This window comes from Ischnura elegans, chromosome X, assembly GCF_921293095.1.
Source record: "Ischnura elegans chromosome X, ioIscEleg1.1, whole genome shotgun sequence".
NCBI classification, from domain to species: Eukaryota; Metazoa; Arthropoda; class Insecta; order Odonata; family Coenagrionidae; genus Ischnura; species Ischnura elegans.
The window spans coordinates 2,713,383-2,726,853 of record NC_060259.1 but is presented as its reverse complement, the minus strand read 5'-3'; positions in this window follow the sequence as shown (position 1 = coordinate 2,726,853).

Here is a 13,471-nt window from a genome sequence, read left to right as displayed (position 1 = left end):
CGGAGGTATGTAAAGAGCCTCCATTCTCGTTAATAAAAACAAATCGAAGGCTTGAACTTACGAAACAAATATTAAATAAATCTGTTATCATTCAGTACCGCACAATACTTTTACCATTGGTTCTACTCCAAATTATTATGAACATTAAGTTGTGAGTATTTTACTTGTACATTCTAGAAGATGCACAAATATAAGATAATTGTCAAACCCTCAGCGCAAGGTTTAACTTCCCACCAACTTCAATCGCAATGAAGGCCAATCAATTTAAATAGGACGCGAATGTAAATTTAACTTTACGCATTTCTTTTATTTGTTTTTAATACATATTACTTATGCGAAGTGACAATATGAAATAGCCACCATCGTAATTAATGAATAATGTGCTATTAATTATCAATCACAGCGTAAATTCATAATGAAAAATTAGAGCGCATTGCCGCGACGAAGCTACCACGGGCCCTCTTGGGCGTGAATACTTTCACGGACGCGGCTGTGAGAGTGACGTCACTAAAAAGTTTCAGAATCGCTCCAGCGTCAAAGCCGTGAATACATTGACGAAATCCGCTTGTGACGGCCATATCACATTTACAGAATCGAGCTGCAGGTTACATCCCGGCGGTGGCGGCGATTCTCGAGAGACTCCCTGATGCCTATTTGAGTGTATTGTGGATGGCACTTCAAGTCCGTCGTACGAGATGTTAAGTTTTGGTTTCGCTTTTTTACGGGTGCACATTTTAATCTATTAAGATTTTTGTAATGTTGGTGAAAGTGGGAGAATAAAGGCGGGTCAAAGTCAATTTTGTCCCCGAAACGCCTTGTCCTTATCCTTGTTATAGCTGATGGGGTCCGAAGATTACTGCTAAACAATAAAGGCAAATAAAATCACTTCTCAAATTAAAACTACGTATGAAATTACTGCACGGTCAACGCTGAGAGATACCTTTGATCTGTTAAGGGCTAAATTTCATAACTGAAATTTTGAAAGCCATGATAGTTTAAAAGCTATGGTTAGAACAGCAAATGAAGGCCCTTATTATATAAAATATAGAATAATACATTAAAGAGACATTCTGAATTATTGTAAAATATATTTATTGCAAATTCGAACTAATTTTTATTCACAACTTTAATATTCTGCTTCCATTTAACCCAGAATTGAAAGTAAAATATATGGCTCTCCTTCCTTCATTTTACCTGCTTTTAATTCATTTACCTCTAATTCGTTTTCATTCATTTATTTATTGTGCATGAATTTCTTCTTTTAAGGCTTTCTCCATTTTCTTATAATGATGGTGATAATAATAATGGCAATACTTGATGATGGGATACCCTTAAAACAGACAAAACACGCAAAAAATATGTAGGACTATATCAATCTGTCGAGTGAAATAAAAACAAAATAAATGTAAATAAACAAACATTTCAAGGAAATATTAATGCCTAATACAAAATGCATTATAATACAAGGGAACCAATTGCAAGGAAATGTAAATGGATAATAGACAATGTAAAAGCAATGCAACCAATGTAAATCGGTCCCAATAAAAACCATTGTCATACGACAGTCTTCAATGGAATCTATTTTAGCATATACATTGTGGTCATCAGCCTGTAGTAAGTCATGGGTGGGTGAAGGGCAAGACCAGCATCGTAAATGAAAAAAAATTGAGCTCTAGCGGTCCTTAACGAGGGCAACGCACAGTGGTCCCAAATCGAAAAATTCTGGCCAAAATTGACTACGTAGTTATTTTACGCTAAAAAGCAACAAATATGGGTGTTTCTCATTGATTTTGATAGCTTAAATATGATTTCGACAGTAATTTTACGCTTCCTCATCATTTTAACATTTTTGAGCTCTTATTATAAAATAAAAAAATCTCTATAGTAAATAGATATAGAAGTTATTACGATTGGCAATAACTTGTTATTCACGGAGAAATTGCAACGATTGCAATATATTTATCACAAAATATGAATTAAAAAAGAATCGCCCGTCGATGTCACCACATCTAACTCATTGCCGCCCTGCAAATCACTCCTTCCTCATCATTCCAATCAAAATCAAAAGATTTTTCACCTCATCTGGTAGGCTGACCTCATTTTTTGGAACTCCTGATATCATTGAAATGCATGGGTGTGGCATGGAAAGGAGTCTCCGTATAATATCTTCATTATTTATTACTCTTGAGGATCTTCTTGCATGGTGCCTTCAATTGAAACGAATAGGTAGGCCGACGAAAATGGGTCGATAAGGCCGACGGTTTGGCCACAAAATTTTCCCCGCGCTAAAGTAACTGCGTGTGTATGCTTTTCTATAATGTATTGAGTTAATTTTGGATGCATTTAGTAAATGTCAATCCTTACCCGAGTCATTATCTAACAATCGAGGGGTACCAAAAAACTTGAAAAAAAAGTATCTATCACGTCTTCTTGTTTCCATATTTGTTTATACTGGGAGTACTCTGAACTCCCGTCAAAGCCGTACTTGACATACAAAGTACATTGAAGCTTTTACTCCATATTCTACAGTGTTTATATGCACGACGCAATCCGCTTAGCTGTGTGCGCTAGAAGAGCTTTCAGCCTGACATCGCTTCTTTCCTCGGAAACACAAATACCTTCTAGGTAAGCTGCATGTTTAGCTTTCAGTACTGCCTGGTAGCTAGGATATATGGTGTGCCCATGCTTCATTTACGTCTTGCGGACCAGCACATATGTGTATTTAGCAAATTTTCCAGACACAAAGACACCGCTTCTCTACAGTTACTTCGGTTTGATCGGCCTCCTTTCCTCTCGATTTTGCTAAAACGCGTTTCGCTCTGTTAGGTCTTATTGTTGTCACTTCTTTGATCAGCTTCGCAACCGCCTCACCACCTGCGTTGAGGTAGCACCTGCATTGATGCATCGTAAGGTGGATCAGCGGCTGGATCTATGCTTTTCGGCTTCCTTCTTAGAGTTCTATAGCTGGAATCTTCAAATTTTCTTTTTGATCGTCTCACTTCAGCATGCTGTAGCCGGAGGAAAGGAATTACATAAAAGTAAATGTATCGCTCTTACATGAACATATTCGCCAATTGCGCAATCATAGAAATAATTTGTACTCACCAAATGTGAGAGTAAGGCATTGATATACGTATGGAGGGAATTTTAATTCCAGCTTTTGAACATCTTTTTGGAATGCTTATATCTCCTCGAGATTTGATTCCACTTTATTTGGTATTTCGGAAAAACATTCTGCGCATAAAGTGCGTCATAACATTTTTGGCATGTTTGCTATCTTTCAGTGGAAATTTTGTTACAAAATATCTTACGACATGTTCCTCCATTTTTACTAATGAATATTCTTTTGTCTCTGAAAATTTACTGTGCATCTCAACTTACGTAACATTTGCGACATTCATAATTAAAATTTCACAGCTGTATCTACGGCTTAAGCGATGAACATGATTTCCACAAACATGCCTAATTTTAATCAGTAAAAAGTTGGAAATTATTAATTGAAATTGAATAAAAGATCTACAGACTTGTATATGCTCACCACTGAGTTTCCGGCGTATCCTGAAAATCGAATACCAGACAAATCATTTGCTTCAATCCACTGAACGGGAGAAGCTTCTCGAGCTGGCAGAGTTAACACAGGTCGGAGAGCAGCACTTGCTAACTCAGGAAATTACTAAAGGAACGTGAGTGGAGGGATCCTTATTCCATTGTAATCTAAGAAAACTAATGCTCGTGCAATATGCACGTACCCTTGGTGGGCTTAGACGAATTTTTCCATCCTCATCCCATCCTGTCTGCGTCTATTGACTGTTGAAATAATCCTGAGAACTATTCTTGGCGGCACTGGGGCGGCCAAGGCATTAGGGAGCATTTATTGCTCCTAGCGCCAAGACCAGTGTTTAGGAATAACGTGTTGAAAACGCTGTCCGGTATGTAAGAAATCTCCGCTTTATAAAAATGAGGAAACTTTCGCAGAGGAAAATATCTAGTGGTTGGTGTCAATTGACCGCATAGTGACCTACCCAGTCAACACAACAATTATGGCCACAGTCAGTATGGCCGAACTGTGGTTTACCTGTGGCAACTATGGCTATGGCTAGCCACAGCTTGCCATACTATAGCCAGACTGTGGTTGTCATTCGGCAAGCCATAGTGTGGCTTGCCATACACATATGCAACTATGGCCACACTTTGGAAAGCCACAACTGCCACAGATGATAAAGTTTGTTTACGGTTGCTATAGATGCAGACTTGTTGATGAGTTATCAAAATGAGAGCTGGTTGATTTCATTGATATAAAGAAGGTGTGTTTAAGAAAGAAGAGTATGTATTTATTTCAAGAGAAAAGGCTTCCACATTATTTATTGATTTTATCTATTTCGGCGTCTTTCCGTGAGTACTGTGATGTTGAAATGTGGGGAAGATTAGATAAGACTACCGTAAATGTTGTAATGACTAAATATGTGATTTTAACTGTTACAGATTGGTCCATAGGCCTAGCTGAAATAACTTGAGGTGGATGTGTAACATGTTACTGTCTCAAATCCAAGGCAATATTGTAATACTAGCTTATCTGCATTGTTGTTATGTTTTTTTAGTGGCTAACCTAGGCGATCATTAATGGTTATATTATGTTATTCATGGTTAATTTACTGCAATAATAAAGTACTTACAACCATCATTTACTAAGTAGGAACTTATATTTGCATTTACCTTTCTGATACTCTATATCGCAAAGTGCTACTTGGGGTATGGGGTGCCAACCAGAGGGCATTTTATCGTATTTATTATTTAAATTGATGGTTAAATTAAAATGTTTGGTTCGCATCTAATTTTCCAAAAAATCATTATTTTTGCATTGATGGGCATAGCTAGGATTGAAGGAGGAATAATAATACTAAAAAGAAGGAATTATTATATGTATAAGTAATAATATATTAAAGGTGGAGCATTGTGGCTAGCCACAATGTGGCCATAGTGTGGCTATCCATACTAAAGCCACATTATGGCTAGCCACACTATGGCCACAGTGTGGCCGGGGGTCAAATCCATTATGGCGCCATAATGGCAACCCATTATGGCCAAAATGCCTTGCCACAGTACGGCCACAGTATGGCCACACTGTGGCCATAATTGTTGTGTTGACTGGGTATGTAGTCATTTTAAATTACGCATAATTTGTCTCATGAAGAGCATGAAAACCAGCCCTCATTGCTGTAGTGAAGGAGAGTGTTCAATACGTAGTGTTCATGTGAGAAGCGTGGAACACTTCATGCTTAAAATTTCATAGGATGGAAAATTATAGCAAGAATACACCACGTGAATTCAACTACCTATCAAGGAATATTTGAGCGACATAAGGTCTTCCGCCGGCCGCCCTAAGCGGAGCGGTGCACCTCTCAACTTAAAACCCTCTAGATGAAGGATGGGCAAGTACAGGCAAGATTTTTCTTCGTCGTGTTGAATATAGCCCTCCCTATGAATCTGCATATGAATCTCCTAGGAGCGCGGAGGAGCACAAAACTTTATGGACAAGTTTACTAAAAATAAGCCCAAAAATAGTTAAAATTATAGCTAGTTAAATATTGCTGTAAACAGTTACGAAACGAACCAAATTTACCGTGATATTGTTCAAAAAGATGCAAACTTACGGTGTAAAATTTGACAAACGAATCACGTGAAAGTCATATATTAGGTTGAATTTCCCTAAAATCGATCATTTCTACGCGTCGGTCGTTTTGGCCTCAACATGCCTATATTTGACGGGCTACACAGGTCAACATTATAATCACACTGACCTATAAGGTACGTAATATTGTGGACCATCAATTATAGAATGCGAATATATAATCCAAAACTTCAATTTAAAAATTCGAAAAAATTACTTTTGGCCAGCTTTTTACGATTTGGGAGCACTAAGTATTTTATTGGTGCGCTGAGGAACACCGCAAGAAGCTCAACGAGAGCAATCGTGGCCCCGATTTGGCGACCAACGATGCTACAATTTTTTACGAAACGCTGTGAGAATGAACAAATTTTGTCGGTTTGAGCTCCCTTTGGAAGATCCATACTGAAGATTGGCGTTTTGATTCAGGCTATTAGCTATACAACATAGTTCCATGGTTCATCACCACTTACGATGTTGTGAACGTGCTTTGATGATCCTGAGTTGAATCGTTGTAGAGTATTTCGATACCATTGTACTCAAGCTGCTTTTGTGTTCTTCTGTGAGGAGGTGCGGTATCCAGCGGGAAACCAATTTTTTAACACCTAACTCTTCGTGTAAGATCTTTAGAACTGGGGTCTCTTAGATGTCCAATGATGCCTTAATCTGGCGATATGTAACATGACGATCTTTCATGGTCATGTTACGTACATCATCCACGTATTCTTGAGTGACGGCGGTTTTTGGTCGCCCTTCACGCGGTTCGTCACTGAGGCTAAAGCGTCCTCGCTGAAACTGCATACCAGCGATAAACGGATGTCTTTGATGGTGCTTCTTCGCCAAAAAGTTCAGTAACGCATTCATTCTGGGTGAGGCTTCAGAAAGTGAAAGTTACAGAAAATTATGGTGCGGTACTGTTCATGACTTAATTTTATTTCGTACAGCGACTTGGAAGCTTTGACACGCCACAATTTTAACACTATCATAATGTAATGATCTTTATGAAACTTTGCATGGGCAGTAAACAACTCAAAAAGTTGTTTGTAAACACCGTTTATAGTTGCTTGGTGAGAAGAAACGTTCTATTCCCGACATCTAAAAGGCTATCCTCGTATACTTGAGAGATTTTATGTACTTTGCGTAACATACCGCCTCCGATTTGAAGGGAAACTGTTTATCCATTATAAACTGCATTGAAGATACCATAACCTTCCAATTTTGCTTACAGTAACCGATAATTAACCCCGTAAAAATGTATACTTAAGTTAGTATAAATGAAATTGCTCTCCTGGCTCCTTTAGCAACCAGATAATAAGTTCTGTTGAATTAGGATTAAAGGATTAGTGTTGGTATATTTAATTTTATAAAACACGTGTTTGCAGGAAAAAATTAAATGGCTTAAAGCTGGATTAAAATTACCCACAGCTAAGCTCTCAAATATTTGGGTAAAAAGGTACTGAATTACAACAGGACAGCATTTCTTCTCTGACCGCTTTAAAAAAAAATTACCTACAATAATGATTTGTGAATATGCCATATTGCGAAGACCTATTAAGTAATAAAAGGAGTGGATACACTAATGAAACATTACCGTTTTTAATATAAGAAAGGAATGTTATCATGATCACATCCCTTTGAGAATGGGTTTTTACAGTTTCATCAACGTTGACATGCATATTGGAGAGAGAGATGATAATATCAAATTATTGCGTAGGGGTATCACCTTGATTGGTATCATAAAAGACGGTTGAAAAATATTTTGCAAATAAATTGGATGTTTCTTCTTATAGATTTTATCGGCGTTTATTTTCAGCATTTAAAATGTTCGTTATGCCTCCCTCTCTCTAAAAAGGAATAAGAGTTTTATTATTTTAATCAAAATGCCTTGAATTTATGGCCATGATTTATGTATATTGAAAACTAAAAAACGAATAAACTAATTCAGTTATAACACAGCCATAAAAGTTTTTCGTTGTTAAAGAGATTGTTTTTACTGTTGCAACAGGTTGACTCTTGAGTACATTTAAACCTGTTTTGATGCATGGTGTACATTAAAAAGCGTGGCAGCTTGGTGATAGTATTTTATTTTGACGCCTATTCAAATGAAATGTGTCTTTTAAAGGCAGCCTTGCATTAAAAGCGGGGGCATAAGTGAAGAACCTTTTTTTTACTATAGGAATGTATTTCAGTGATGAGAGATGGATGTTGAAATGTTGAGTACGATTGGAGAAGAAGATTTGACCGTGGACGTCATGAAAGGGTGTATCGCGCTGGAGTGGTGAATGACGCAGGAAAATGGAGAGCTTTCGAGGAAAAGGCTGTGGTATTTCACGATCGGTAAAAAGCTTTCATTGGAGAGCTCTCCGTGGACTTGAATACCGCTTTTAATGTACCTTTATAACATAGAAATGTACTTCAAGTGTGATGCTAAATGTCACTAATGACATTAAAAGTGACTTTAATGTGTACCTAACGATAATTTAAACTTATAGTGCACTCAGGGAGGTCTTTAATCAAGGCTACATCCAATGTTTATGTTCCCCATTAGCTTAGCTGCATCATTTTTTATGAGGGAAATGGAATTAAGATATTTTTCTTAAACGCTAGAGTAATACTTCTAGCTTTTCATCTCAGTCAGCTTACCGATTGCTACAGTTTTATCAGAAGTACAGAATAAAGTTACAGTGAAACTGTCACCATTATAGAGAATCACTGATGATGAAATTCACATCAACCCATCTCGTTATTCAAACGGATCATTGACATCCAGAGGACGTATATCGGCTATTGACAGATAAATTTTCAACCTATCGGCCGAAATATTTTTGTAATTCTTACGTAGATTCTGATGTTGTTCTTCGCTATAGAATATATAACTTCTTGGTAACGCTGTTAGTACGTCCGTAGGTAGCAATTTTCCTTTTTAATTTATTTATTTCTGCAGATTAAGTCTTTCAGCACCACATCCCGTATGCTCGCTGCATATTCAAGGTGTGGTCGAACGAGCACGAAATAGCACCTTTCTTTTAATTTTTCATCCGAAAATCTTCCCACAATACGCTTGACGAATCCTTACTTCTTCAGGGGTCTAGCAAAAATATTCCCTATACTTGTTTCCCACGATAGGTTCAAAGTTATCGGAGCTCTCAGGTTCTTCACTTCGTCTGTTGCCTTTATGTAAACACCATCCACATAGTAAAAATGGTTATAGTCGAACGAACTCCGCAAAAGATGTACCGCTGAGAATTTGGTCAGATTAAGTCTGAGATCACACTCTTGGATTCCTCACTCTTGGGTCAATCTTGTTGTTTAAATCCGATGATAGAATTTCTAAGTTAGAGTGATCACTAATTTCGGATATTACTGATTGGAAGTCGCAGGGAAGTGGCTAGTACATTGCAAGCCGGGATTCTCTGAATCCTTTCTCTTGTCTTCGTGAAAGGGTGGATTATTTGTACGTGTTCCAGCTGCTCCACTGACCCATCTCTCTCCTACCCTAGCACTCTCGCTCACTCAATATTGGCCAAAGCTTTCGTCACTGGCCTCAATGGACAAGACAAAAACGGGGCCTGAGTAGCGATGGGAGTGGTGCGCTTTCGGCGCCAATTTGCCTGCATGTTGTGCCGTGAATCACAAGTGATAAGTATCCGTCGTGTTGTCTTATTCTCTCCACCTTCCCTGCTCGATGCTGTTGCTAAAATTCGCGGGCGTAGTTGCTCCATTTTTCCCTTTACAATGGCGCTCAGTTAGCAAGTTTTAATGTTTCATGACCATTCCTGAAAACTGATTTTTCATTCATTCATATTTATTATTCTTAGAAACATCCTATTATCTCTCCTGCCTCTTCAGTATCCTCCAATAGCTAATGTGGTTTACTAATTATGTGTCCTAAGTTCTTGATAATATATATCATCAAGATGACACTACCCGACACCGAAAGAGTTTCGGGCCAAATAATATTTCATTTCGGGCTATACTATAACATTATCATAGATCCCAAAGAAGTATTTGAGTATCTCTGCAAAATCCCTCTCGAACGTGCCCCTGGTCTCGCTGGTTTGCGTCCCAAACTAATTAGACACTGCGCCTCCTCCCTCCCTCTTCCGTTGAGCCTCCTACTGAACCGTTGCTTTTCTCTCGGCACCTTCCCCTTCCAATGGGAAATTGCCAACATCATTCCCATACATAAAAATGGCCCTAAAGATGAAGTCTTAAACTACCGCCCAATATCGTTACTTCCGATACTATCTTCAGTTTGCGAAAGAATTATTCTCAACAGGCTTTACTACTTCACTTCTCCTTTTTAATCAAATAATCAGCATGGCTTCCTTCCGGGACGCTCCTGCCCGACCAACTTAGCTCTTTTTGAGCATCATGCAGTTGTTTCTATATCTAATAAAGCTCAACTTGACGCAATATTCTTAGATCTCTCGAAAGCATTCCACTCTCTAGACCATTCTCTTCTCCTTCACAAACTCTCCCATCGCTTTAACCCGCATGGCAATTTTCTAAACCTAGTAGACTCTTTCCTCCGTATTAGATTTCAGCGGGTAATATTTCCTGGCTGCTCATCCCATCGATCACCCACGGATAAGTGCTCTCGGCTAATATTTATTTTCATATTTTTGTTGACGATCTGGCCTTTCTTTTCCATCCCTCTCAAGCCCATTTAGCCTTTTTTACGCTGATGACTGCAAAATCTTTAAGCAAATTAACAACGCCGCAGACTAATTTGACCTACAGGATGCATTGAACAAGGTATCAGAGTGGTGCAACACCTGAAAACTCCGCTTAAACACTAATAAATGCGACATAACTTCCATTTCGCTAAAAAAAAGTCCTCTTATGATTACAGGTACCGTTTAAACTCCCTTTTCCTCAGTCGAGTCTTCACCGTCAAAGACTAAAGTGTTTTAATGGATCAAAAATAAGTTACTGTGAGTATATTACAAAAATTAAAAACAAAGCTATGTCTCTCCTTCGCCTCCTCTACAGCTTCTCAAAAATTGCAGACACGATTGCATTACGAGTATATTTTTTAACTATTGTCGTTTCCGTTATAATGCATTGCTCCCCCATTTGGACCATCTCAGCCCCATCCAATATTTTGGCTCTCAAAAGTGTGACAAATTTATTCACTCAAATAGTGAAAGAACAGAGTCCCTCACCGTCGTAATGTGCCAATCGCTGATACTCCTTTGCACACACTCCCAATATCTAGCATTCCAAATTTAATTCTCAAATTCGATTTAAAACTAATGCATAGTATTCTAAACTCTAACATAGACTGTCCCGATCTCGTCTCCAATCTAACTTTAAAAGAGTCATGCAGACCCACTCGAACGCATTTGCTCTTCCATATGACAATTCTAGATTCTCACTGACCAAACTTTCCATCCTATTCCGCCTCTCTTCAATCATTAATTCTCTTCCAGACCTCATTGACCCGTTCTCTTTTCCTAACCACGCCTTTACAAACCGCGCTCTTTCCTATCTTAATGGAAACTCTTAAAGGTCAATAAGATTACTTTCAATCCATTGTTATTTATTTAAATTTATTATGCTTATTTGTGTTTGTACTTTTTATGTTTGTTATACTGTGCCACTATAAACTGGCAAACGTGCTGTATGTGGACAAATTGATAAATAAATAAATAAAAGTGGCGATTCTTCTAGTGAACAACAAAGCTATGTCCTGTTCGCCGAGCAAACAACTTTGCCCTGTTCTACAGGGGTATATATTGTCTTGGCTTATAAAAATGCATAGCTCATGGAGTTTAGACTGATGCAATAGCAGCCACTCTAACCTCAAGTCAAGATCAGAGAGTAAGGAGAAGAAGTCTCAAGAAGTTGATGGTGGGTGAAGTAACTCTGTGGAAGTTATGAATGATAGAATAAAGTAAAAGCACTTTGTAATTTCCACACGGTTTTAATATTTTTAACCGATTTCGACTCGTTCTACGTCATTTTCAAGCTGGACTGACAGTTTTTCCCTCGATTTGGCAGTCTAGCTTGAAAATGACTTAGAGCACGTCGAAACCGGTTCTAAAATATTAAAACTATGTGGAAAGTACAAAGTGCTATTACTTTATTTTATCTAGCCTCAAGAATTTATTTCATATTTTTAGATGAAAAACATGTAATTTCTTGTACTGACGTTATAGGCTCGATGAATGTATTCACTGAAGATATCTCATGCTCCAAATAAGTGGAAGTTGTTTATGAATTCTTCCAGCATCAGTGTTTACGCATTATATTTCGACCGGATTTCCCTCCATTTCCATCGCGCTTTCTGTCATAATTAAGGAAACTGATGGAAGCGTAAAATTACGACCAGAGTCAATCAAATATTACGATCATAAAATAAAGATCTGTTATGACTTTAAAGATATTTTTTTAGTGCTGAAAAGATTTGGGAATGTATTCAGCCTTTTCTAAGTACGGATACTTTCTGTGTTTTGGTGATAGTCAATTAAGCAAATCTCACATCTTAAAAGGCCGTCAAGAATTCTAAATTATGGGAAGATAAATACCCACAGTTATAATAATAACTTTAATTACAAGGGTATCATTACTCCATGCTACAAATTACATGTCAATAGTAAATTTTGAGTAATTTTATCCTAACTACTCCTATAGTACATTATAAAATAGCATTCTGTTTCCACCTCTGAAAATTAAGCAGGGATTAATGGGGAAAATCTATGAACAAGGGTGAAGAGGCTCTAAATTGCTTTACAACGGCATTCATGAGTGATGAAAGAGGTTCAGGGCGGAATCATTATGCTCACAAAATTGGAAGACCCTGAGTTTATCAAACGTTTGGTGGGAAAGGGAGAGCGGTATGGTGAAATTGTGGTATGAGGTTTGTTAATCAACAGAAACACAAAGAACTAGCCAAATCCGCTCAAAGAACTTCAAGAAAAGTTCCTTCATATTTGTTTCAATAATTTCCACTGCGAAACCATTTCTTTCTCTCCAATCACGAAATTTTCCCGAAGAACTGTGGACCTGTAAGCGATGATCACTATTGAAGGATTTACCATGGTCTCTCTGTAGATATAGATATAGTCGTTGTGTTGAGTCAATACTTACCGGCTATTGCTGGACTGTATCAACAGTTACTCCGGATTTGAAACAACAGAGGCCTTTTACTAGGAAAGCCACGCAGGATAAGGTTCAGGTCAATAGCTGCTTTCCAATTCTATTGTTTAATGAAAGATTGTCTATGATAGCATACCTACTACGCAGGAAATGTTTTATTTGTCAATATACATTTTAGAGAAAATGCGGGCTTTTGCGCATCACTTGGTTGTTTTGGATCTTGAAAACAAAAACAAGAATATTTTTCGAACAAAAATCAGTAAGAATTGGCTATTTTGAGCTAGGAGACTTTCAAAAAAAATTTTGGGGTAGTTTTATTGGTAAAATTTTTCTTCTCGAAGGAAAAGTTATTAAATATCACGGAAATGTTCACGTGCTAGCTAAATGACGCAAAATATCCAGTAGAATGAGTATCTGCATGACGGAAATGTAAATTTTATTTCAAATGAACAAAAATAAACTGTTTCAAAGATGGAATAAGTTTTTAAATCTTGTGATTTAATCTTTCGTTTATTTTTTCCGTCAGTGGCATCAGATAAAATTTATGATGACAATTCTGGCTATTATTTATGTCGTTATGATATCTACCAGAGGAATGGAATTGTTCTTCAAATTGCTACGTTGGGTTTACTCTTTTCAGCGGCGTTTTCCTCCAAACCACTCTCCGATGCGAAGTTTTTTCTATAATTTAATAATTACGGT